Source organism: Neoarius graeffei, chromosome 16 (genome assembly GCF_027579695.1).
Source record: "Neoarius graeffei isolate fNeoGra1 chromosome 16, fNeoGra1.pri, whole genome shotgun sequence".
NCBI lineage: Eukaryota > Metazoa > Chordata > Actinopteri > Siluriformes > Ariidae > Neoarius > Neoarius graeffei.
The window spans coordinates 8,335,818-8,361,071 of NC_083584.1; the positions used below are offsets into that span (position 1 = coordinate 8,335,818).

The 25,254-nt window shown below is 44.7% G+C and overlaps 1 protein-coding gene across 4 annotated transcripts in view; it reads left to right on the plus strand.

Annotated features, from left to right (window-relative positions):
- tanc2a (tetratricopeptide repeat, ankyrin repeat and coiled-coil containing 2a) overlaps positions 1–25,254 on the plus strand; it is a 307,566-nt gene that overhangs the window by 71,405 nt on the left and 210,907 nt on the right. For 3 of the 4 annotated variants that reach the window (XM_060942455.1, XM_060942457.1, XM_060942458.1), the window contains exon 2: positions 8,453–8,564. The exons of the other annotated variant lie outside the window; for it this stretch is intronic. The gene's annotated coding sequence lies outside the window, so the exon portion shown is untranslated. The remainder of the gene's footprint in view (positions 1–8,452; positions 8,565–25,254) is intronic. 4 annotated transcript variants of the gene reach the window in all.

A 25,254-nucleotide genomic window follows, 5' to 3' on the forward strand; every position in this document is an offset into this window, starting at 1 on the left:
GACTTTTATTTGCTTTGCATTTTCCCATCCTTTATTTTGTCATCATTTTCAGCTCTTAGGAGTTTGCTCTCTAACTGCCCAAATCCAGTTGGCTCCGTTCACACGCTGCTTTCCCAGTAATGACGGTTTTGTTCAAAGTGGCTGATGACTTAAGGCAGTAATTATTATGCATGTGTCGTGTTGCTCCCATTCCCTCAGCCTACGTCGTCTCATAGCCTTGTACTCAGACTGACATCGTGGGAGTCGAGTGCTGCCCTTACAGTGAAGAACCTCTCCATCTGTTTACCCTCCCATCTACCCACCTACTGTACTATCTTCAAATGACTCACACAAACCCCCGGCCACTGGAAGTTATAATTGTTAATCCGAACACAAAAGATATTTGCAGACCTTATTGAAGACCCATATTTCAATCCCTCAGCACTGCTCAGAGATGGACATGTGCTTTGGACATTTTAGGAACTTATAAAAAATCTTTCATAGGAGTATTGCAGGGGTAAGACTGGATTTAAACCTTCCAAAATGCATCCAATGGTCATCGAGGTTAATCTAGCTACATGATTACAGACCTATTGTTTTAGATCCAGCCTTACTCAAGGACGTTGAACATTTTGCGGGAGTTTATATCCAGCTTTGCTCCTGGATGCCTACCATCTTGTAGGGGTTTAGATCCTGCCATGCTTCGTACTATCTACAATCTAGCAAGGGTTTAGATCCAGCCTTCACTTGGACAGTTATCATCTTGCAGGAGCAAGACTGGATTTAAACCTTCCAAAATGTGTCCTTTTTTGAAGCCTGATAAGCATTTGCTGCAGGATTGGTGAACTATTGTTTTAGATCCAGCCTTAATCATGTACATTGACCATCTTGCAGGAGTTTGTATCCAGCTTTGGTCCTGGATGTCTACCATCTTGAAGAGTTTTAGATCCTGCCATGCTTCTTACTATCTACCATCGAGCAAGGGTTTAGATCCAGCCTTCACTTGGACAGTTACCATCTTGCAGGAGCAAGACTGGATTTAAACTTTCCAAAATGCATCCAAAGATCATGGAGGTGCTCCTTTGAAGATATTTTTTCTTTCATTCATTCATTCACTCATTTGGAGGCTGATGAGCATTTGCTACAAGATTGCTGACCTATAGTTTTAGATCCAGCTTTGCTCCTGGATGTCTACCATATTGTAGGGGTTTAGAGCCTGCCATGCTTCTTGGAAGATATTCATTCATTCATTCATTCATTCATTTGGAGGCTGAGGAGCATTTGCTACAAGATTGCTGACCTATAGTTTTAGATCCAGCCTTACTCATGGACATCGTCCATCTTGTAGGAGTTCATATCCAGCTTTACTCCTGGATGCCTACCATCTTGTAGGGGTTTAGATCCCAACATGCTTCTTACTATCTACCACCTCACTGAGGTCTAGATCTTGCCTCTCTTTTGAATATCTACCATCTAGCAAGGGTTTAAATCCAGCCATGTTCCTGGGCATCCATCATCTCACTTTGATGTCAGCCTTGCTCATGGAAATTTACAATCTTGCACAAGCTTATGTCCAGCTCAGCTGCTGGAGTCTCTCAAGGGTTTAGATCCACATTACTCTTGGATGTATGCTATCTCTCAATGATTTACATCTTGTCTTGTTCCTGCACATCTTTCATCTTGCAAGGAGTTTAGATACAACTTGTGCTTGGATGTCTGTCAGTTTGCAAGCCTTGATCAAGCCTTGATTCTGGTTACCCACCATGTTGAAAGGGTTAATCTAGTGCTTTGCATTAAAAAAAAAAAAAGTGTATAACAGAGTTCAAGTCTTGTACAATTAATAGTCTCGTCTCATCTCATCTCATCTCATCTCATCTCTAGCCGCTTTATCCTGTTCTACAGGGTCGCAGGCAAGCTGGAGCCTATCCCAGCTGACTACGGGTGAAAGGCGGGGTACACCCTGGACAAGTCGCCAGGTCATCACAGGGCTGACACATAGACACAGACAACCATTCACACTCACATTCACACCTACGGTCAATTTAGGCCCTGTCCACACGGCAACGGATTCAGGTGAATCTGATAAAATTGTTTATCGTTTCGGCCTGGCGTCCACACGGCACCGGCGTTTTGGGTGCCCCAAAACGAAATCTTTTGAGAACGGGTTCCAGAGTGGAAAGATCTGGCAACGGCGCCGTTGCGAAGTCGTCTGGATGAGTAGAACGGATTTGTTTACGATGACGTCACAACCACATGACTGTCAGTGCTTCACGCCGGGTAGAAGTGTAACGAATTCGATGCGAGTTGTCAACAAATCCTATAACTTGGTTCATGAAACGCGCTTACAAAATATTTTCACTGTGAATATTTATTGTGTAATGGTGCAAAGTGAGAGAGAGAGAGAGGGAGAGAGTGAGAGACTCTGCCCTTAGGGCAGAGTCAAACCGCCAGCAAAAATAGGGAAAAAAAGGAGCGATCTCACCTCTTCAGATGTTGGTTTAAGTCCTACAATACATTCCTCAAAAAGGGCGTAGAAGAACAAATTAATCCATCAACGTGTAGCATTCAATTTATTCCGGACCATTAAAGACGCCGCCTTCCGCGTAGAATCATACGTCATCCTCGCCGCCATATTGGATGGGGCAAAGCGGAGAATAAAGATGCCTCATTTATGTGCTGCGTTTAACTGTACCAACAGGTTTACCGTCCAAACGAGATCACATGGGATTACCTTTCACAGGTGAGACTGGAAAAATACTTTTCATTGTATTTGGTCATTATAATGTAATTTTACAAACAGATTTTCCTGACTTTGTGGCTAATATGAAGTCTCGCGCATAATAGTTTATACGCATGCGTCCTTACTTCTTCTATTGTCCTGGTGTCTCCGATGGGACCGTCTTACAGTGCCCCTAGAGGTGTGGCATGTGTATTGCATCGTTTTCAGGAAGCGTTGCATTGCCATATGTACCTGATATTTTACTGATCCGTTGCCCATGTGGACACGATATTTTTTTTAATAACATCTCGTTGCCGTTGTCGTGTGGATGTAGCCTTAGAGTCACCAGTTAACCTAACCTGCATGTCTTTGGACTGTGGGGGAAACCGGAGCACCCGGAGGAAACCCACGCGGACAACATGCAAACTCCGCACAGAAAGGCCCTCGCCGGCCACTGGGTTCGAACCCGGACCTTTTTGCTGTGAGGCGACAGCACTAACCACTACACCACCGTGCCGCCCACAATTAATAGTGATGCAGATAAATACATTAACTAGAGTTATGTAATGAGGGTTTTTTTTTTTTGCTTCCAGGATGGAATTATTTTTAGAGCTCATTTTGTGAGGGCAGGTTTGTGATCCAGTGACCTAGATAAACCCCTCAGGATTCCTCACAGTCGTCCTTCAGATCACTTGTGAACATGTCGCGTGCCTTGGTACGAGTGTGCTACTGAAGCATATTTTCTATTTTTCCACAAAAGTTTTTTTTTTTTTTACATATGTACTGTTTTTGGATTGTGAGCTTGTCATGCTGGTATTCATGCTGAGCATCTCAGCGTGGGTACAGAGGAAGTCTCATCTCTGCTTTTCAGACCTGTGTCTGTTTGAAAGTAGAACATTGTGTCCCTCTATAGCTTGGAATTCTAACAGCGTAGTTCTTTCTCTACCTTGATATCTTCTGACTCAAAGCATTCTGACGAACTGTCTGACTGTACTGAATAACGCGTTCAACTCCGTAAGCACTTGAGACACCCGCTCGATATGAAATGTGCCTGCGAAGCTCAATCATCCTGCATCCAAGCTTCGTTCTTTGTGCAGATTCTTGACAAAAATCTGTTGCTTAATGGACAGAAATGTCACCAAATCACAGAGAGACGTCCAAATTAGTGTCATGGACAATAAAAGGTCATTCAGTATGTATATTTATCTATCTGGTGGCTTTCAAAAGCATTAGCTTGTCTACAAAAATATTTCTTTGCTCCATATCTGTACTACTAAAGGCAGGCTGTCTCTCTGTCTGTCCACCAATGCAAATCAGCACAGCTGGATGCACATACTCCATACTTTGCACGTGGATTGATGGATGACACCCCAGAGGGGCCCAAGACAGCATTTTCGATTTTCCAGAACATGGGATTAGTGCTAATCCAACACGCTATTCATTTCCCATAGGCTGCATGCTCGCGCTAAAACACTGCGCGCAGCCTTGGCAGGGAATCCCCTCCCCCGCTCGCCTGGGAATTTCGATTGCATGGGACCTCGCAGTCTACGTCTCCTCAGTGACGGGCAATAACTATGTCTCCTCTCACCCACGGGCAATAACTGCTAGTATATCGAGAATTCAGCAGACCACAATATACTTCTACCTCCTGCTGTGAATCCTGAAAAAAAAAAAACACAACAGCTCAAATTAACCCAACACCAAATCTGATTTTCACATATTCTGGACCAGTGGTTTGGTTCTTGGACTGCAGCATAGCTTAATAACAGCTCAAACACTGGATCAATGGTATCAGGTCCAATAATAATAATCTGTCTGTTGCAGTCCTCATAGTTGAGGGTCGGCAATCCAGGAAGCTATCAACTAGCTTCCCTGAATTCTCTTGGGCGATTATAGCACACCAGAGGGACCCAAGCCCTCATTACCCCCCCCCCCCCCCCCCCCCCGTTTACATTATTTCGAATCAGCGGATCATCAGATTAACGTTTTTAAAACGATTCGCATACACACAAAATTTCTGTGCCTGCAACAAAACCGTTCCCCGTGCACACAGCAACGCCAATACACGGATACGCTAATCACATGACTAATTAGACGGCACGTCACATGATCCCAGTGCATATCGAGTATGCGCAAGTCACTCGCCACTTGCAAGTACATAGTGTGTGAGAGATTGAGTGAGCGAGAGAGAGAGAGAGAGAGTGAGAGAGCATAAGAATCAAAATTTGAAGTTCTTTATGGAAATCAGGGACGCCATGTCATTGGGACTAAAGAGGAGGAGGTTTTTCAGCAGTCGCGTCACATGACCAACGTGGCATGACCAACGCCAGCGAATCAGGAAGGTGGATGTCACAGTGACGTTGTCCAATGACGACGTCAGCTAGAGCTCAGCACTGCGTATCCTCGTTCCTCAATGTTTACACAGCACCGGATCAGATACGTACTGGGTTGAATACGTGGGCCCTGGCGGATTCAAACTGTTCCGCCTGTGGAGTCGTTTCCCGGCGTTTTAATGTGCACGGACAGTGCATCCGCAACGACAACGATACGGATACGGTCTAATGTAAACACCACTTAAAGTAGCCAATTGATCTAATCTACATGTCTTTGGACTGTGGGGGAAACCGGAGCACCCGGAGGAAACCCATGCAGACACGGGGAGAACATGCAAACTCCACACAGAAAGGCCCTGTCAGCCACTGGGCTCGAACCCGGACCTTCTTGCTGTGAGGCGACAGTGCTAACCACTACACACCATGCTGCTCAATAAATGATGATGATGAATAAATAAATACATTTTAAAAATGGCTTTAGGAGCGCCACACTTGCCCCTTTCCCACCAAAGCAGTTCCAGGGCTGGTTCGGGGCCAGTGCTTAGTTTGGAACCGGGTTTTCTGTTTCCACTGACAAAGAACTGGCTCTGGGGCCAGAAAAACTGGTTCCAGGCTAGCACCTACTCTCTGCTGGGCCAGAGGAAAGAACCACTTATGTCAGCGGGGGGGCGGAGTTGTTAAGACCAGCAACAATAACAAGACCGCGAAAGATCGCCATTTTTAAGCGACGAGAAGCAGCAGCTGTACAAACGCGAAGTCATCCATTATTATTATTGTTGCTGCTGCTGCTTCTTCCGTGTTGTTTTGCTTCGATATTCGCGCCAAGGTTTATGCAAACGTCGCGACGTAACTGACGTATACAGCGACGTAACTGACGTATACAGCGACATAATGACATGTACAACAACGTAACTGACGTATACAGCGACGTAATGACGTGGCTTCCCTTAGCACCGCGAGCTATGGAAAAGCAAACTGGTTCTCAGCTGGCTCGCAAGTTGAACGAGTTGTGAACCAGAACCAGCCCTGGCCCCGAACCAGCCCTGGAACTGATTTGGTGGAAAAGGGGTAACTGAGTCTCAGCGCTCTTACAAACTTAGAAAATAAACGAAACTCAAATAAGAGAAGGATCTTGCAATCAATTCTCGCTCTGACAGGTAACCAGTGTAGACGTTTTAAAATGGGAGAAATGTGATTTTTTTTTTTTTTTCTTAGCTCTAACCACCATTCTTGTGGCAGAACTTTGCACGTGCTGGAGTTTGTCAACTTCAGACGATGGTAGTTCCAATAGTAGGCTGTTGCACGAATCAAGTTTTGACGTAATGAAAGCATGTCCGAGCCTTTCACAGTCATCTTGATCATGGTACTTCCTAATCATGCCCCAGTGCACGATGAGCCCATCTGCCTGTGTTCTTGATGTGTTCGGTCATTTGGAGATGAGGATCTACAGTGACTCCAAGATTACAGTTAACCAATTTAGGGTCAATGGATATGCCATTGAATATTGAGACTGATCTTATCATGTTGCTTGTACCTGGACATAAGATGGAGAACCTCTGTTTTGTCATGGTTACACGTGAGACCATTTGCAGTAGACCAGATGACGAGATCCTTCATGCACAACTCAATTGTTGAAGGTGTTGTAGGATGGTCATGGAAATGTATAGCTGAGTATCATCTGCATATCAAAACCCAACTAATTAATGTCTTTTTATAAGTGGTAGAAAAGCTTATGAGGGTTTTGTGTGATCCTACTCACCATATTGTCAAGAGATCGAGAGTTGCCACAGCTACCCATGACTCTACTCTTTGGATGGAATGGTGTTTATCAGAATGAGAGCGAACAATTATGGCTATCTGGTCATGAAAGAAGGCAATAAGCACATTCCTGTGATGCAGTATCGCTGAAATGATCCAGTGGCTTCACGAGCTAGCTTTCTCCTTACCTTTGGAAACGGTCATATGATGGTGGAGAGATTACATTACATTACATTAATGGCATTTAGCAGACGCTTTTATCCAGAGCGACGTATGAAACACCCAGAGCAGCCTGGGGAGCAGTTGGGGGTCAGGTACCTTGCTCAAGGGCACTTCAGCCATTCCTGCTGGTCCTGGGAACCAAACGGGCAACCTTTTGGTCCCTAAGCTGCTTCTGTAACCTTTAGGCCATGGCTTCCTCCTATAATAGTGTATAAGTGTGACTCGGTGATGATGAAGGTACAAGGAATTCATAAGTGAAACTTTTTCCCCCATGTTGTTGTTCATAATCATACAAAACTCCAAATTAGGAAGAGTTGAGCCTTGAAGAACTGATTTAAAACTCTGTGCTTGACCCCAGTGGCGTTTCGGGTAGAAACTGCTTCACATTTTGGCCGACCTGATTTAACATATGGAGATTAAAAACCAAGAAGCTAACCAGACTTGAATAATGTCTTGTAGGACGTGAGCAGAGTTCAGTGAACACCACAGCTAATGGCACAAACGCATCATCAGAACTCCTCTCCCAAGACATCTCGGTGCTGGAGTTCTCTCCGAGCGAGCTCCTCTGCAGGTCAATATGCATTCTGAATGAGAAAAGGCAGGAAAGCGAGCACTGAAGAAGAGCATATTCAGTTCACAGCTGAGGAATATCGCTTTGACAGCAGCTCACTGCTCTGAGGCTCTTCCTTTCTTCTTGGCTGGGTTTTGGCAGTTGCTTCTTTTCTTTTGCTCTGTCGTTTTCTTCTTTCGCGTCTCTTCACCCTACACTTTTCATAATCCTTCCCCTGTCTTTCACATGCGTGTGGCTCACATCCAGAGCTCCAGCTGATGTGTTAATGTTGCGCCTCGTGCGATAATGAATCCATAGACATATTTTATGCCACTTTCTGGAACAACTCTGCTTCTGTTTTTCTTTTCTTTACACACTGTAGAGAAGAACAGGACACTAAATCAGCTCCATCCTCCAAGAAGATCCTGAATAGTTGTGTAGGTTGTGCTTTTTGTAACAGCCGGGGTAAACAGGATGAAAAGTTTATGGTATGATGACCAACTCATCACAGCAGTCTTATGGATGTTCTGTTTGAGTTTCCCCAGTGTATTGTTTTTGGGCTAGCTAGCAAGACTCATAAAGGACGCCATTTTGACTCACAGCAGCACTGCATCCCAACTTTGTACTCAATGCTGATTGCGTCTCTAGCAAACGTCTTTCTGGAATGTAACAAACCCATAAACTAACGTAAATCTCTAACATACTTGGGCATTTTCCAGAAAGCTTTCTATTCTGTACTAAAGTTCCACAGGACGTCTGGTTCAGACCATTTATCAAGAGTGACTCGAGTGATATAGCGGAGGTTGAGGATCTGGAAAAGTTGAATAAACTTATGATTGGTTGGTAAGACGTTTCTGACACTACTTTTTTTTTTCCCCCCCCATCCTACAGAAATCTATTCAGCGTAAAGCCTTTAGGAGATGGGAGTTGGGTTTCTGGCCACAAGTGAGAGGTTCAAAGTGCGACTCGACTCTCCACTGAGACGCCGTGCTCATCACCAATGGTGAGTTTGAGTTTGGCAAATTTTTGCTAATTTTAATGAATGTTCTCAGACCATCTGATTCCTAGCTGAGCTGTTACTCCGTGATGTTGAAGGCTAATACTTGCTCAGATTGGTCTGCTTTGTTTCAACATCAAAGAAAACCCAAAAATAAATGCCTTTTGCTGATCACAGCAAGCGCCCGGATATACCCTTCCCTTCTGCATGTTTTAATTAAAAATAAAACTTTATAACAATAATTTATCCATTTTAAAAGTTATGATATTGTTAGAAGGAGGCTCACCTGGATGCAAGCATTTGTGCTGAAACCAGATATCCGCCTGTGATGTAACCGGTTCACTAGTATGCTATTTACTTTCATTATACAGAGCCATCAAATAAAGGCTTGTAATTCTTAAAAAAAAAAAAAAAAAATCCCCAGGCGCCACTACGCTCGCTCTCTCTCTCTCTCTCTCTCTCTCTCTCTCTCTTTCTCTCTCTCTGTCTGTGTGTGTGTGTGTGTGTGTGCACTCCTTCAGATGGGTTGAATACAGCAAAAGAACTTCATTGTGCTGTAATGTATATGTGACAGGTTTCTAATTCTAAAAATCTAATCAGAAATTTTCTGGAACGATGTGTTGTTGTTTTTTTTTTTAAACTGGCAACAAAACCCATGAATCAACAAACTTCACTTTTATGAAATTTAAATCTCACTCAGCTGGATAGCGCATATGCAGTACTGACACGTACTCGTAAACAATCCCGTTGCCATACCAACACAATTCTTGCCGTCGGAAAAAAAATCGCTTTTCTCTGTGAATTAAAAACGCACAGAAGCACGTCACATAAAATGATTAATGGTCGGGCTTATTTTCCACCCAAATGCTTGACACTTGGGCATCTTTAGGATTGTTTACAACAATTTAGAAGCGCTGTATCCACTAGATCTCAGCCTCGGTAAAGCATGCGGCGTGTAGGTGATGTCATGATTTGTACTCAGAGCGTGAGATTTGAACCTCAGAGAGACAGTAAGGTGTCGGTGCCCAGAGACATTGTTTGTTTTTCTTTTGAAATAAAATCTGTGCACAGTAAACCGGTACAAATATGAACAAGTGAACACTCGAACACGTCTGGCACGGATATCTGTCAGGATAAACAAGAGTTTATTTTTGGCTTTTTGTTTGGCTTTAAATGTGAGGATCAGCAGTTGACGGCGTGCTCGCTGATCTCTTCTGTATGTATGAGCTTGTGATTTGTTTGAGTCCCTCATCAACAGAGGAGAAAGGAAAGCCATCTTTCCCACCCAAAGTGCAGGTGAATATGGTGTTTCTGATTGGTTGAGAATTCAAAAATTGCAATCTTTCTGTCAAACCCATGTTGGGGATTAAACCTGTCTTCTCTGGCGGATTATTGAATCACACAAGCAGGTGAACAAGCTCAGATTGATGCTGCTGCTGAAATGACACTGACTTTAAATAATGGTTTGCAGCGTTCCTCCTGGGTTCGGAAAAATATTCTCCACGGTTTTCCTTGAAAAATCAAGTCAAAGAAGAATTCTTCACTTTTTATTTTTCCTCACTTAGTTTTTTTTTTTTAAGTTGCCAACTTATCAAAGTGGACTTAATACAGGTTTCTACCAACCAAACTGGCACAATTCAGATATTTGTACAGATACAGCTCGGCCTCTCCACGACAGATCAAATTTAGGCTCCACGCCAGACTCTAATAAGAGAGACTTGATTTTGGGCCCCTGTGCACCATCAAACTAAAATAAACCTCTGTAGTTTGAGCTTACTGAAGATTATTTTATCAGGGAATTTTTCTAAAGCGGTATTAGGACTCCCTTTAGCCTTCACTTCAACACAACACTTGATTTACAATTGGCCAGAGTCGAGAAGAGTCTGGGAACAAATATCACTGAAGGAGTTCAATTTTACTGTCAATTTACAAACCGAACACAGAATGACACAGCAGTTTTCATCATAGGTTAGCTACGGGGACTCCACACACCACGCTGCCGAAACATAGTTCCCTTCAGTCACTTGCGACTGACAGCACTTTCACTTTGGTGGGTTTTTTTTTTTACAAACCCCTGTGTTACCGACGCTGTCCGATGTGCATGGGGACAGTCGGGGCTCTGAGTGTGTTTTACCGACCCCTGTGTTACCGACGCTGTCCGATGTGCATGGGGACAGTCGGGGCTCTGAGTGTGTTTTACCGACCCCTGTGTTACCGACGCTGTCCGATGTGCTCAGGGACAGTCGGGGCTCTGAGTGTGTTTTACCGACCCCTGTGTTACCGACGCTGTCCGATGTGCTCAGGGACAGTCGGGGCTCTGAGTGTGTTTTACCGACCCCTGTGTTACCGACGCTGTCCCTGAGCACATCGGACAGTCGGGGCTCTGAGTGTGTTTTACCGACCCCTGTGTTGCTGACGCTGTCCAATGTGCTCAGGGACAGTCGGGGCTCTGAGTGTGTTTTACCGACCCCCGTGTTACCGACGCTGTCCAATGTGCTCAGGGACAGTCGGGGCTCTGAGTGTGTTTTACCGACCCCTGTGTTACCGACGCTGTCCAATGTGCTCAGGGACAGTCGGGGCTCTGAGTGTGTTTTACCGACCCCTGTGTTACCGACGCTGTCCAATGTGCTCAGGGACAGTCGGGGCTCTGAGTGTTTTTTACCGACCCCTGTGTTGCTGACGCTGTCCGATGTGCTCAGGGACAGTCGGGGCTCTGAGTGTGTTTTACCGACCCCTGTGTTGCTGACGCTGTCCGATGTGCTCAGGGACAGTCGGGGCTCTGAGTGTGTTTTACCGACCCCTGTGTTGCTGACGCTGTCCGATGTGCTCAGGGACAGTCGGGGCTCTGAGTGTGTTTTACCGACCCCTGTGTTGCTGACGCTGTCCGATGTGCTCAGGGACAGTCGGGGCTCTGAGTGTGTTTTACCGACCCCTGTGTTACCGACGCTGTCTGATGTGCTCAGGGACAGTCGGGGCTCTGAGTGTGTTTTACCGACCCCTGTGTTACCGACGCTGTCCGATGTGCTCAGGGACAGTCGGGGCTCTGAGTGTGTTTTACCGACCCCCGTGTTACCGACGCTGTCCGATGTGCTCAGGGACAGTCGGGGCTCTCAGTGTGTTTTACCGACCCCTGTGTTACCGACGCTGTCCGATGTGCTCAGGGACAGTCGGGGCTCTGAGTGTGTTTTACCGACCCCTGTGTTGCTGACGCTGTCCGATGTGCTCAGGGACAGTCGGGGCTCTGAGTGTGTTTTACCGACCCCTGTGTTACCGACGCTGTCTGATGTGCTCAGGGACAGTCGGGGCTCTGAGTGTGTTTTACCGACCCCTGTGTTACCGACGCTGTCCGATGTGCTCAGGGACAGTCGGGGCTCTGAGTGTGTTTTACCGACCCCCGTGTTACCGACGCTGTCCGATGTGCTCAGGGACAGTCGGGGCTCTCAGTGTGTTTTACCGACCCCTGTGTTACTGATGCTGTCCGATTGTTCTTGGGGACGGTGGGGGCTCTGAGTGTGCCTCCTCCGTGGCTGTTTCAGCCCTTAAATCATCTTCAATGCTTGAGGAAGCTCACCCAAAAAACCTCTTCAGCTTTGACTGCACCGTTGTTTGTTGGTTCATGCAGAGACAATTACACCACCACACCAGGCCAGTTAAGATGCACTGTGATTGGTCTAAAGCTTGGCACTCATTTGGTCATTGTGTGGCTGATTTTTATTGGTCACAAGTGCGTGCTCATTGTTTACACTCTGGCTTTCTGCCATCAGGTTGGATTTTGGTAAACAGAGGGATTTGTGGAGGGATTTCTAGAAAGGATGACTTATGATAATGATAAAGATGACAAATACATGGGTCACTGTGATGACTGCTAGTAATTTTCTCTTCATCTCTGATTGATTATTTTCACCAATGATGAGCGTGATGAGCGCCAGCGGGAACCCTGGGTTTGTTTTATTCTAGCGTCGGTGTTCAAACTCTCGGACCTTCAGTTCTGGCATTTATCAGGGATCTCTGTTAAGAAGAACTTGACCTGGTTAATGTGGCAAAAAGTAGTAAAACTGTAAGTCTAACGAGCCAGAAGGTAAAATTCAAGCTGTAGCAGGTACAAGCACATTAATGCTCAGCAAGACGGCAAAGTTTTAACATCAGTGGCTTTGACACAAAGGCGATTGAAGATGTAGCGAGCTTAGTTTTAGTCTCGGGTAATATTTTCGATTATATTATTAGTAACGGCTCATTCACGGGGACTTGTCCAGCGGACACGCCACATAAATGGATTAAAAACATGCGTAATCGTTTATTGATGTGGTGACGATTTCTATAAGGAGACTATTTAACACTGAAGGACTGGAAGGAGTCTCCAGTGTCGGTGAAGATCTGAATGATCAGGATTAGCAAATCTGCGATACGTCTTGGATGTTATCTTGGGTGTTTTTGAGATGGTGTATGAAGAACACGGGTTTGATTTACACCCTCCCTGTCAACAAAATCAAATGAAATGTCCGAGTGTATGTGATTTTCCACGATACAGTTCAATCCGGTCAGATATTCAGCTAAACCACAAGAAGCTCTTCAGTAAGACTGTTACCCGATGATTTTCTGAGATGAACAGAAACAGAATAAACTGTAATCATGACCACATGCCTCAGCAGGCGGCTGCGTTGCTGTTGCATGTTCCATAACCCGTTTGTGCCCTTTAGGTACTTGTCCAAGCTGACGGGCTTGAAAATTTGGTGCAATGTAAATCATCTGGATTCCATCAAATCCACAGCGGCGCAGAGTCGCGCAGTTCTGCACGGTTCGTTTTGGCACAGAACCAACCAGAGCTCCATTCCACACAGTTCACTGTGAGTGCAGCCATCAGCCTCTTTACGGTTCCCGAGATGGAGGGAACTCGGGATTTGATGAATCTATCGGTTGTCGGATTCAGTTCTCCCAGCCTCTACCCTCGCGATGTTTAGTTTCTACTCCCTTTTGTTTTTTTATGAATCTCATTTCCAACATCATTTGGCTCAGCTTACAGAAAAACAATGAAGATGAGGTTACAAGCCTTGTTGCGGCTCTGTTTTCACTCCGGATAAGCTTTACTGTCGCAGTGAAAAGCAGTCCGCTGGCTCAGTAACAGACATGCCGACGTTTACAGTTTTGCCGGAGCATTTACAAGTTCTGACCCCTTGTCCTACTGGAGACACCTGAAATTTACACCTTTTGTAATTTTTCAAATAATACAGACCAAATAAAACGTGTCCAGTGGAAAAGGTTAGTCACTGAAAGGACGCAGGATGGGAAAGATGTCTTTCTGGGAGCTTTTTGACTTTATTTGGGTGAACTTTGACCTGTGAATCCATGAGTCAGGAGAAAAGAGGACGGGACTGTGGTCTGGTTGGTTGGTGAAACAGACTCAGGGTTTTATTCGTTATTGGAAAGAGTTCTGTTGAAGGGAACAGAAATAAAACAGTATTATAACATGGTGATATCCTTTTATATTACATAGACGTGAGTGTTTTACTGGGAAATGCTCCACTCGTATTTTTCATCCGAGCTCCATCCAGGACACGGAGAACCAAAACTGGGATAAATCTCCATGTGTCACTCGTGATGAACTCGATGCGTTGTTTTGATAAACTTGGGGACGTTTTGTTTGTGAATGTGTCACCCATTGGCTTGAAGATATGAAGTTTATCTTCTTGTGTTGAAAAACTTGCATTTTTTGGATGAACTCCATCACGGATCTGAGTGACGTATTTTTAAATAATAGACCACTCAAAGCCAGCTCATATCAGATGTGTTCCATTCAGCTAGCTTGATATTGACCAAGTTGAAGGCGAGAAGCTGAATGGAATACATCTGATAGACCACAAAAAAAAAGCCATTATTATAATAATAATAATAAGTTAAATTTATATAGCGCCTTTCAAGAAACCCAAGGACGCTTTACAATTATAGACAAGGGAAAAAATAAATAAATTAATTAAAAAAAGTAAATCCACCAAGTAGGGGTCAGGATGTAATTCCAGTGGTGTAGCAGCCACAGTCCCACCAAAAGGCGCACGAAAACGAGTCCCACATCTCCAGCACTGCCGCCGTGATGCCGTCAGCAACATCGCTCGAACACCACGCCATGGATCCATAAAGCGAGCAGAGAAGCTCCGCCATGCAGAGCGCTGGTATGTCCAAACCGCCTGCACAGCCGCCGCGACACCACTGAACAACATCGCTCGGAACATCACACCGAGCGTTAAAGCGCAGAGCGCTGGACAACCACGATGTAAAATGAGCAACAGGCTCACTGCAGTCCATAGCTGGGAGCGCAGGCATCACCCACAGCGAACCAAGGCCTGGAGGGAACCGACGCCCAAAACTAGGTCCGGAGCTACACCACAACCGGCGGACAAAACACTCAAACACCAAACTACACAAACACACAGGAAAAAAAATAAGTAAATAAAATGAAAATAGAAAAAGAAAATAAAAAGAAAATAAAAAAAGCTCTGGTGAGAAGCGGCAGCCAGAACGCACACGACGTACTCTCAACCGGAAACGGGGGGGAAAAAAACCCACACATACATACACGTTCCTTTCGGGTGTTCATCGCATCTTTTTCCTTCAAAATTCTCTCAAAATCTTCCGTATTTAATGAAGCAAACCTGGCAGCCATGTTTTGTTTACAAATGGTCCCAGTTGCTCACTCGCTAGCGCCAAAGGTTTACGTCTGACGTGTGATGTCATGTCGGCTTGACAACCATGCAATATCGTAAACCATATTCAACGCTCATTCTCCATTGGGTAGACTGATGTAATGCATGTAGGATAAGTGATATGCTAACAGTATTGCGTGCTATCAAACCAAATGATTGAAACCTGCTAGAAGGGAATAGAACACATGTTTTTATTCCATCGAAAAAGTGTCCTGTGTAGATAATAATTCCTGATATTTCACTCCAATGACGTCACTCCCAGTGTTTTCCTGCTGCATTGTCAAAATGGTGAACCGGTCCAAAATTTAAATTCTTTTGATTAACTTGCAGAGGGTGTTCTCATCTCATCTCATTATCTGTAGCCGCTTTATCCTTCTACAGGGTCGCAGGCAAGCTGGAGCCTATCCCAGCCGACTACGGGTGAAAGGCGGGGTTCACCCTGGACAAGTCGCCAGGTCATCACAGGGCTGACACATAGACACAGACAACCATTCACACTCACATTCACACCTACGGTCAATTTAGAGTCACCAGTTAACCTAACCTGCATGTCTTTGGACTGTGGGGGAAACCGGAGCACCCGGAGGAAACCCACGCAGACACGGGGAGAACATGCAAACTCCACACAGAAAGGCCCTCGCCGGCCACGGGGCTCGAACCCGGACCTTCTTGCTGTGAGGCGACAGCGCTAACCACTACACCACCGTGCCGCCCGGGGGTGGATGTGTCCATATAATACAAAGAACATTACGCTGTGGAGCGAAGATCTGAAGTTTATCTTCTCGTGTTGAAAATATTTTCAGTTGTTTGCTTCGCTCACTCGTGATGTATACATTCACCACTCGAAGATAAACTTCATATCTTTGTAAAGTCGTGTAATATCCTCAGTGTGCCATCAATTTTAAATGCTTTTCTGATGTTATGTTCGCTATACTAATTATTATTAAGCTCAGTGTTGTTTAGCGTCTTTGTTTGTAAAATCCATCTCACTTTTTTAACTCTTCTTGTTTGATACTTAATTTCTTTGTAAGTGTTAATTATAAAAAATATTTTTAAAATGTCTTCATGAAATTCAACATTGCAACACAATTGCAATATTGCGTATCGAGAGGACGTCTTCAAATTAACTGGGGCAACATTACGTTCTACCGTCAACGCGAACGAAGGTTTGAGTGCGTATTTTGTGTCCTCCACCATGAAATGTAACGAGGTGAAAATATTTAGCGATGTACGTACCGGTCTGCTTCTTCCTGCTCAGGTTCGGTGTTTTCGACCAATCAGGAGCCATCATGGAGCTCAGCGTGAAGATTGGTGAGGGGGTTTTTTTTGGTAGCAAGTTTTCTTCAGCATTGATTGTTTTTCTGTACAGCAGTGCTTTCAATGACTGTTTGAAAAAATCCAGGGTTAAAAATTGAAGTTGAATTTGAAGTGTTTGGACCGTGAAACAGTGCAAGTGAAGGAAACGGCGTTGTTAAAAAATTTTCACCAGAAGTCGTGACTGTATGGAGCCTCCTAAAGGTCATTGTTGGGATTTTTTTTGGAGCCACTTTGTGTTTCCTTGCGATTAGCGTTAGAGTTAACACTGAAATATTGGGATGGAATGCAAAAATAGCTTAAAGCAGAGATGCCTACTAGTACGGATTGGCCGTATTTTGTACGGAAAAGTTACGTAAAAACACTGTTTGCCGTAACATCGTAAGTCTGTACGGCATTATTATAAAGTCTTAAAAAATTCCAGTGAGTTGTTTTTAAATGTCCAAGCGACTTTTTCAATCCATGCGTGATTCACGGCTATTTATTTTTACGACAACCACACATGCTGTATGTGACATGTGCAGATACCGCACATTTGTTCGCGCTATTTTCGCTCGGCATCACACATGCATGGTGCTGCTTCTCAATAGTGGAAATGAAACACAGGTCTCAGGTGTTCCTCCCACGATATACGGTAGAATGGCCGTGCGTTACACCCAGTCAAAAGGGCAATGGATACGCGCACTGCAAACTGTGTAGAACTGACATTAACATCACTCGTGGTGGTCGCGATGACTGCACGCGGCATGTCAACTACAAAAAACATATGGAGTATGCTGAAATGGCGAGTCAGGCGGAAAGTAAATCTAGTGTATCCAGCAGTTTTTTACGAAATCTGTGGATGAAAAGACACGGAACGTGACGCGTGCTGAAGCGGTGATGGTTGACCTGTGCTTGGAGTTGAACTTGCCGATTAGTGCCATGAAATGTGAGTTAAACTTATTCAGTTTCTTTTTACATGTATGATTTTTATTCCCTGAAATATCAAACACTGGCTGTACTTCTTTAATTCAAAGTCTTTTCAGTGTTGCAAGTGCAAATGTCCATGTAGTATGATCAAAAACAGAATTTTATGATTAGTGCTGTTGGGATTGTGGCAAAAAATTGATCATTCCACTGTTTTAAATACAATTATAAATGTCATTTTATTCAATGTCTCTTCTGAAGCATTATGCTGAAGTATTTATATATTGGGACATTAAGATAACAATGTCGGACTCTCTTTGGCATGAAATAAGAATTTTTTTTAAATTTTATTAGAATCCGTTAACAGGTAGAACATTTTGCCAGGCAATATAATATAATACTTTTGAGGAGGGCGGCACGGTGGTGTAGTGGTTAGCGCTGTCGCCTCACAGCAAGAAGGTCCTGGGTTCGAGCCCCGTGGCCGGCGAGGGCCTTTCTGTGTGGAGTTTGCATGTTCTCCCCGTGTCCGCGTGGGTTTCCTCCGGGTGCTCCGGTTTCCCCCACAGTCCAAAGACATGCAGGTTAGGTTAACTGGTGACTCTAAATTGACCGTAGGTGTGAATGTGAGTGTGAATGGTTGTCTGTGTCTATGTGTCAGCCCTGTGATGACCTGGCGACTTGTCCAGGGTGAACCCCGCCTTTCGCCCGTAGTCAGCTGGGATAGGCTCCAGCTCGCCTGCGACCCTGTAGAACAGGATAAAGCGGCTAGAGATAATGAGATGAGATGAGACTTTTGAGGAGTTACATTCAATACCAATGATTGGTCGTCAACCGTAATGTCTGCAAACAGGATCACTATTGTATTTATAAAAATGTGATATATTGTATGCTCTAGAAATTTGTTGAGTGGAAATTCAGTTGAGATGGCTGCTCGTGTTTTGTTTATTCAATTCACACAAAACAGTACTTTTTAATAATTTAAATGTTAAACATATTGGTATATACACCTCTTTATAATGGAAGTGCGCATAAATTAATGTTACTGAAAGTCATTCCAAAATACTGAAAAATGTTTTCAAGAATACTGAAATTCAAAATTTAGGGTAGGCATCTCTGTTAAAGAATCCCCACCATGACCCTTAGGGGGCATTAGAATTTAGCTAAAAGTCGCTAGATTGCATCATTGACAAATTGCTGAAAGGCGATTTTCTTTTTTGACACCAAAGTTGCAAGAAGTGGCCAAATATGTCACTAGTCACAAGATGAGATTTTTAGTTGCTAAATCACACTACAAAGTCACTAAATTGGCAACACTTTAAGAAAATTATTATTATTTTTTTCCCAAACACATTTTAAAGCTGTACTGCCTTTCAGATTTTGCAAGTGTAGGTCATAAAAAGAATTTTCCCAACACCCAGTTATTTTTGTTTAGTGGTCCGAAAGCTACTGAATTCGAATAACAGACTTCCAATTTTTAGTTTAAAAAAAAAAAAGAACAGTTAATGAATTCACAGCCACGTGGCCCTAAATTCTCGGCTATTTTTTCCTGCTTCACCATGACCCAATACAAGATACTACGTCATGCATCACATCACGTGGTGGGCTTTCCCTGTTCATGCCAGGCATTGTGGGATACAAATTTGAAACAGGAGAGAAAAATGGAGGACGTGAGTGTGCGAATGAAACATGAAAGAGCGACTACAGTAACGGAAAGAAAGCGAGAAGAAAAGACGTTATGTTATATACGAAGGAAAGGAAACGCAGGACCAAACTAATAAATATGGGCGCTCAGCGAGCACCTCGGTGTGATCAGCTGTTCGTTTAGCGACAGAATGATGGAACTGTCAGTGCACGCTCAAAGGGAAACTGCGTATGCGCGCACACACGGACTTCCTCTGTCTGCTTGACTGCGTGAAGCGAACGATTTCATGCACATTATTTGCTTTAATCCCCTCAAATTAAATAACTTCCCAGCCACAGAATGGCCTGATATTTTGAGATATACAGAAATAAACAGATATCACAATCACGACATTTCAGACGCAACTAAATTTCACAGATTTTATGAAATCGAAAGGCCGACCAGCTTTAACGCTGAAGTATTGGGAGGGAATTTTAAAAATGCTCAAAGAATCCCCACTACAACCCTTAGGGGGCGCTGTATTATGGGCCAAATATGTCAAGTCGCTAGATGAGATTTTTAGTCGCTAGGTAAGGTCAAAAAGTCACTAAATCTTGCTACAAAGCCACTTAAATTGGCAACGCTTCAAGAAAATTGTGTTGCGTTTTGTTTCTGACGTTTTAATCCCACCCTAAGGCTACATCCACACGACAACAACAATGAGATTTTTTTTTTTTTTTAGCGGGTAAAAAAAATATCGCGTCCACATGGGCAACGGATCAGTAAATTATCAGGTACATTTGGCAACGCGCTTGCTGAAAATGATGCAATACACATGCCACACCTCTAGGGGCACTGTAAGACGGTCCCATCGGAGACACCAGAACAATAGAAGAAGTAGGACGCATGCGCATAAACCCCTTCTTCTACCCGGCGTGCAGCACTCACAGGAACAAGCACACAACAACAAGAAGAAGAAGATGGCTGCGACTACGCGAGGAAATCGTGCCTTCTGTGTGTACAAATTAGTTTTATTAGTGTGCATAGTTTTATATAACTTAATTTTCTTATTGTGTGTGAACATTTTGAAAAGCAGTCTTATCCAATAAAAAAAAGAAATTCAAGAAATGGTTCAGTTACTTGTTTATTTAAAAGAAAAGCTGTATACAAAAGTGAATGCAATGCAGTGGTTCATACAAAACAGCGAGAGTGCTGCTTGTTCTAGTCATGTGGTTGTGACGTCATCGTTAACAAATCCGTTCTACTCATCCAGACGACTTCGCAACGGCGCTGTTGCCAGATTTTTCCACCCTGGAACCCGTTCTCAAAAAATATCGTTTTGGGGCACCCAAAACGCCGGGGCCGTGTGGACGCCAGGCCGAAACGATAAACAATTTTATCAGATTCACCTGAATCCGTTGCCGTGTGGACAGGGCCTTAGTTGCATAACTATGAACATCTGTAGAAAGTTGAGCTGAATGGTTTTAATGAGGTTGTTTTGGTGTTAGGACTGTCCTACTCCAGCTGTTTCCTGCAGTGAGGTCGTTTTTGACCTGTATTGCTCATTACTTTATTGAAGTAGAGCTAATAGTTGAACGCTGATGGTGACTCATTATAAACCCTCTGATTTAAAAAAATCTCCCGTGACTTCTGTTAATGAAGCAGCTGAATGACTGCGGACCGACTCGCTGGACTGCTTTCTTCCTTCACCTTTGATGTACTGTATATTTTTACAAAGTGTCAGCAGTATAGCAACAACAGGAAGTGTGACCCTGTTAACGACCACAGAAGTGGGAGCGCAGCCAGGGATTATGGGGGATTATTTCCTTTTGATCTGCTCCAAAACAGGATGACCGTGATGAGGAAATGAGAAAAGAATCAAAGCTGCTGTTATTCTGCTCATTGTTCCTTTTTTTTCTTCCTCTTTTGGGTTCCAGCTGAAGATTGTGTTTTCTGTCGGAATGGCGGAGAGAAAGATTTGAGAATGAGTAATGAGGCTCGTGGATTGCTAAACTGTACCATGTTGGAGCTTTCTTTTGGATTTCTGTTTTGTTGAACACGTCACACTTGGACTTTTCAGACTTTTCGGGACTGAATGGAGTCGGATGGAGTGGGAGGGAATTGGATCACAGTAGTGTCAAATGTAAACAGCACTAATCTTTGATTGATGATGATGTCACTCATTTTGGAAACTGAGAACTGGAGGGATGAAATTGTAAACAGCTGGTGAAGTTGGCTAGTCTTCCCCAAAGAGTGTCCAGTAAATCAGAAGCGTACCAGCAGCACACTCGGACCTCTCTGGATTACGGCTCCAGCGATCGGACAAACACGAGGCTCCAGAGAATTCGGCGAAGGCAGCTTCAGTAAATACAGTATGAAGTGTTGGCTTGTGAAAAATCTCCGTGTATTATAAAGTCATTTTCTTTTCGAATGACTCTGAACTCGAGTACGGAGTTTAAAGTTGAGCTCGCTGCTGACTAAAATCCACCGCGTGCTGGCCGTGAGCGCGAGCCGCGTACTGGACTTCACCGTTGGTGTTCTCCATTCGCAGGAAAAACCGGCGTACGCTAAAAACGCCGCTGTGAAGCAGAGAGATCCTGAAACCCCGTTTTAGTGCAGACGAGGAAAATCGCACCCTTCTGATGGATGGATGGAAAGCTGCCGTGTGATTGTCATGTGATCTGCACAATTCCAAGATGGTGGAAGTTCTTGATGTTGTTTTCTGAATATTTCCTGCTTGACTCACTTTTGTACAGTAAAAGTGAGTCTGTCACTGTCTGTCTGTCTGTCTGGTCTCTCTCTGTCTGCCAGTCTTTCTCTTGTGCTCTCTCTCTCTCTCCTTCTCTCTCTCTCTCCCTCCCCCCTCTCTCTCTGTCTGCTGGTCTCTCTCTCTCTCTCTCTCTCTCTCTCTCTCTCTCTCTCCTTCTCTCTCTCTATCTGCTGGTCTTTCTTTCTCTCCTTCTCTCTCTCTCTCTCTCTCTCTCTCTCCCCGTGCTCTCTCCTTCTCTCTCTCTCTCGCTTTCTCTGTCTGCCAGTCTCTGCTGTGCGCACTCTCCTGTGCTTTCTCTCTCTCTCCTCCTCTCTCTCTCTCTCTCTCTCACACTTTCTCTCCTGTGTGCTCTCTCTCTCTGCCAGTCTCTCTCTCTCTCTCTCTCTGCCAGTCTCTCCTGCTCTCTCTCTTGCTTTCTCTGTCTGCTGGTTTCTCTCTCTCTCTCTCTGTCTGCTGATCTTTCTCTCTCTCTCTCTCTCTCTCTCTCTCTCTCTCTCTCTCTCTCTCTCTCTGTCTGCCAGTCTCTTCTGCTCTCTCTCTTGCTCTCTCTGTCTGCTGGTCTCTCTCTCTCCCCCCCCCCCTTCTCTCTCTGTCTCTGTCTGCCGGTCTTTCTCTCTCCTGCTCTCTCTCTCTTGCTCTCTCTCCCCCCTTCTCTCTCCCCCCCTCCCCCTTCTCTCTCTGTCTGCTGGTCTCTCTATCTGCCGGTCTTTCTTTCTCTCCTTCTCTCTCTCTCTCTGTCTGTCAGTCTCTTCTGCTCTCTCTCTCTCTTGCTCTCTCTGTTTGCTGGTCTCTCTCTCTCTGTCTGCCGGTCTTTCTTTCTCTCTCTCTCTCTGTCTGTCTGCCGGTCTCTCTCTCTCTCTCTCTCTCTGTCTGCCAGTCTCTTCTGCTCTCTCTCTTGCTCTCTCTGTCTGCTGGTCTCTCTCTCTCCCCCCCCTTCTCTCTCTGTCTCTGTCTGCCGGTCTTTCTCTCTCCTGCTCTCTCTCTCTTGCTCTCTCTCCCCCCTTCTCTCCCCCCCTCCCCCTTCTCTCTCTGTCTGCTGGTCTCTCTATCTGCCGGTCTTTCTTTCTCTCCTTCTCTCTCTCTCTCTCTGTCTGTCAGTCTCTTCTGCTCTCTCTCTCTTGCTCTCTCTGTTTGCTGGTCTCTCTCTCTGTCTGCCGGTCTTTCTCTCTCTCTCTCTCTCTGTCTGCCGGTCTCTCTCTCTCTCTCTCTCTCTCTCTCTCTGTCTGCCAGTCTCTTCTGCTCTCTCTCTTGCTCTCTCTGTCTGCTGGTCTCTCTCTCTCTCCCCCCCTTCTCTCTCTGTCTCTGTCTGCCGGTCTTTCTCTCTCCTGCTCTCTCTCTCTCTTGCTCTCTCTCTCCCCCCTTCTCTCTCTCCCCCCCTCCCCCTTCTCTCTCTGTCTGCTGGTCTCTCTATCTGCCGGTCTTTCTTTCTCTCCTTCTCTCTCTCTCTCTCTCTGTCTGTCAGTCTCTTCTGCTCTCTCTCTTGCTCTCTCTGTTTGCTGGTCTCTCTCTCTGTCTGCCGGTCTCTCTCTCTCTCTCTCTCTCTCTCTCTCTCTGTCTGTCTGTCTGTCTGTCTGCCGGTCTCTCTCTCTCTCTCTCTCTCTCTCTCTCTCTGTCTGCCAGTCTCTTCTGCTCTCTCTCTTGCTCTCTCTGTCTGCTGGTCTCTCTCTCTCCCCCCCCCCCTTCTCTCTCTGTCTCTGTCTGCCGGTCTTTCTCTCTCCTGCTCTCTCTCTCCTCTCCCCCTCCCCCCTTCTCTCTCTGTCTGCTGGTCTCTCTCTCTATCTGCCGGTCTTTCTTTCTCTCCTTCTCTCTCTCTCTCTGTCTGCCGGTCTTTCTTTCGCTCCTGCTCTCTCTGTCTGTCTGTCGTCTTATGATTTTAAAAATAAAAATGTGTTTTATGTTCATGTTGCCAAAAATGGTGGAAATTTTGTGGAAAGGTTATGGGACTTGTATTTAGTTTGCGAAACAGTATGCTAGGGTTGTTGTTGTTGTTGTTGTTGTTTGGGGTTTTTTTAAATTTTTTTTTTTAAATACTAACATGACCAAGCAATGTGACTGGGGTTTTTAATTTATTTTTTTCTCATCATGGCCAGGCACTTCTGTGGGCGGAGCTATTCATGCTCACATTCTCCGCCCTCTAGCTGGTGCACTGTTACCTTTTAGATGCTCCATGAACGTGAACGTGTTCCTCACTGTCCTCCATCCTGATGCATCGTCCAGCAGTTTAACATTCAAATGTTTAAGATCTAAACGACTGTAAAGAACTGCTGACCCGAAGCAGAAATCATCGCGAGTAGCTGTGACTTTACATCGCACTTCTCCATGATGCTCATTTACTGTAATAAATCCACACCGATCCATCTCCAGGACTGTTTTAATTAGTACCACATTCCCAGTGCTGTCTCGTGCTCATCTTGTGATGCTGTGATGTTTTTGAGGAAACTCTAAACCTTTCTGATGGCCCTAATGGCAGGCTAATGGCTAATAGCATTTGCTAATGTGGTCCCTTGATAGTGTCAGCTTGCAGACTTGCTGCCGCGTGTTCTCTAAAGAAATGTAATGACCTGGAACAGTTTACCATCTCGTGGAGAAGCTCATCTCGTCTCGTCTCAGCTGCTCGGCTATGCCTGTGACGGTCATAAAGCTGCGCCGAGCTGTTTAAGTCACGACATCTGTTTCAGCCGTGTCGCTTCTTAATCGCTTCCATATTTCTTCAGAGATCTGTCAACGTGAACCATTACAGCTATTAGAGAAAAACGATCGTGGGGTTTCTCTCTGATTGCACAGAGCTCATTCACTTTCCTCAGGCTGATTTAGCGACAACAGCGCTTTATATGAGATGGATCATATTGACAAGTCAATCGATGGATTATTATTATTATTATTATGATAAAAAAATCCTGGCTGATATTTAATCACGTTCGGATCTGGATCATGGACATGGAGAGAAGGTGCAGGAGGACTCGGGTATCAGACTGCATTAATTGCGGAATAAATCACGCAGTGTTGTGATGTTATTGGAAAATAACCAGTGTGATATCCGCTGTTACTGTTAACGCCTCAAAATTGTTTCTGTTCCGCCTCCAACAGAATATATGTCCAAAGTGTACGTTGTAAACTTTTTTTCTGTATCTTGAAGATGCTCAGGCAAAAGTTACTTACGAAGTTCCTTCCGCTGTGTGTGTGTGTGTGTGTGTGTAAACTCCTCTGTCTGAAACATTTCGGAAAAAGTGACAAGTTACAGCTTTACCTCCGACACTGGAGACTCCTTCCATAAATGTCAAATTATGTAATCATCGCCTCACCATATCACGATATCATACTGGTTTAATCATCAACTTTGCTAGGTTACCACTTCTAGCTATTAAATAAATAGCTACGAGAGGAAAGGAC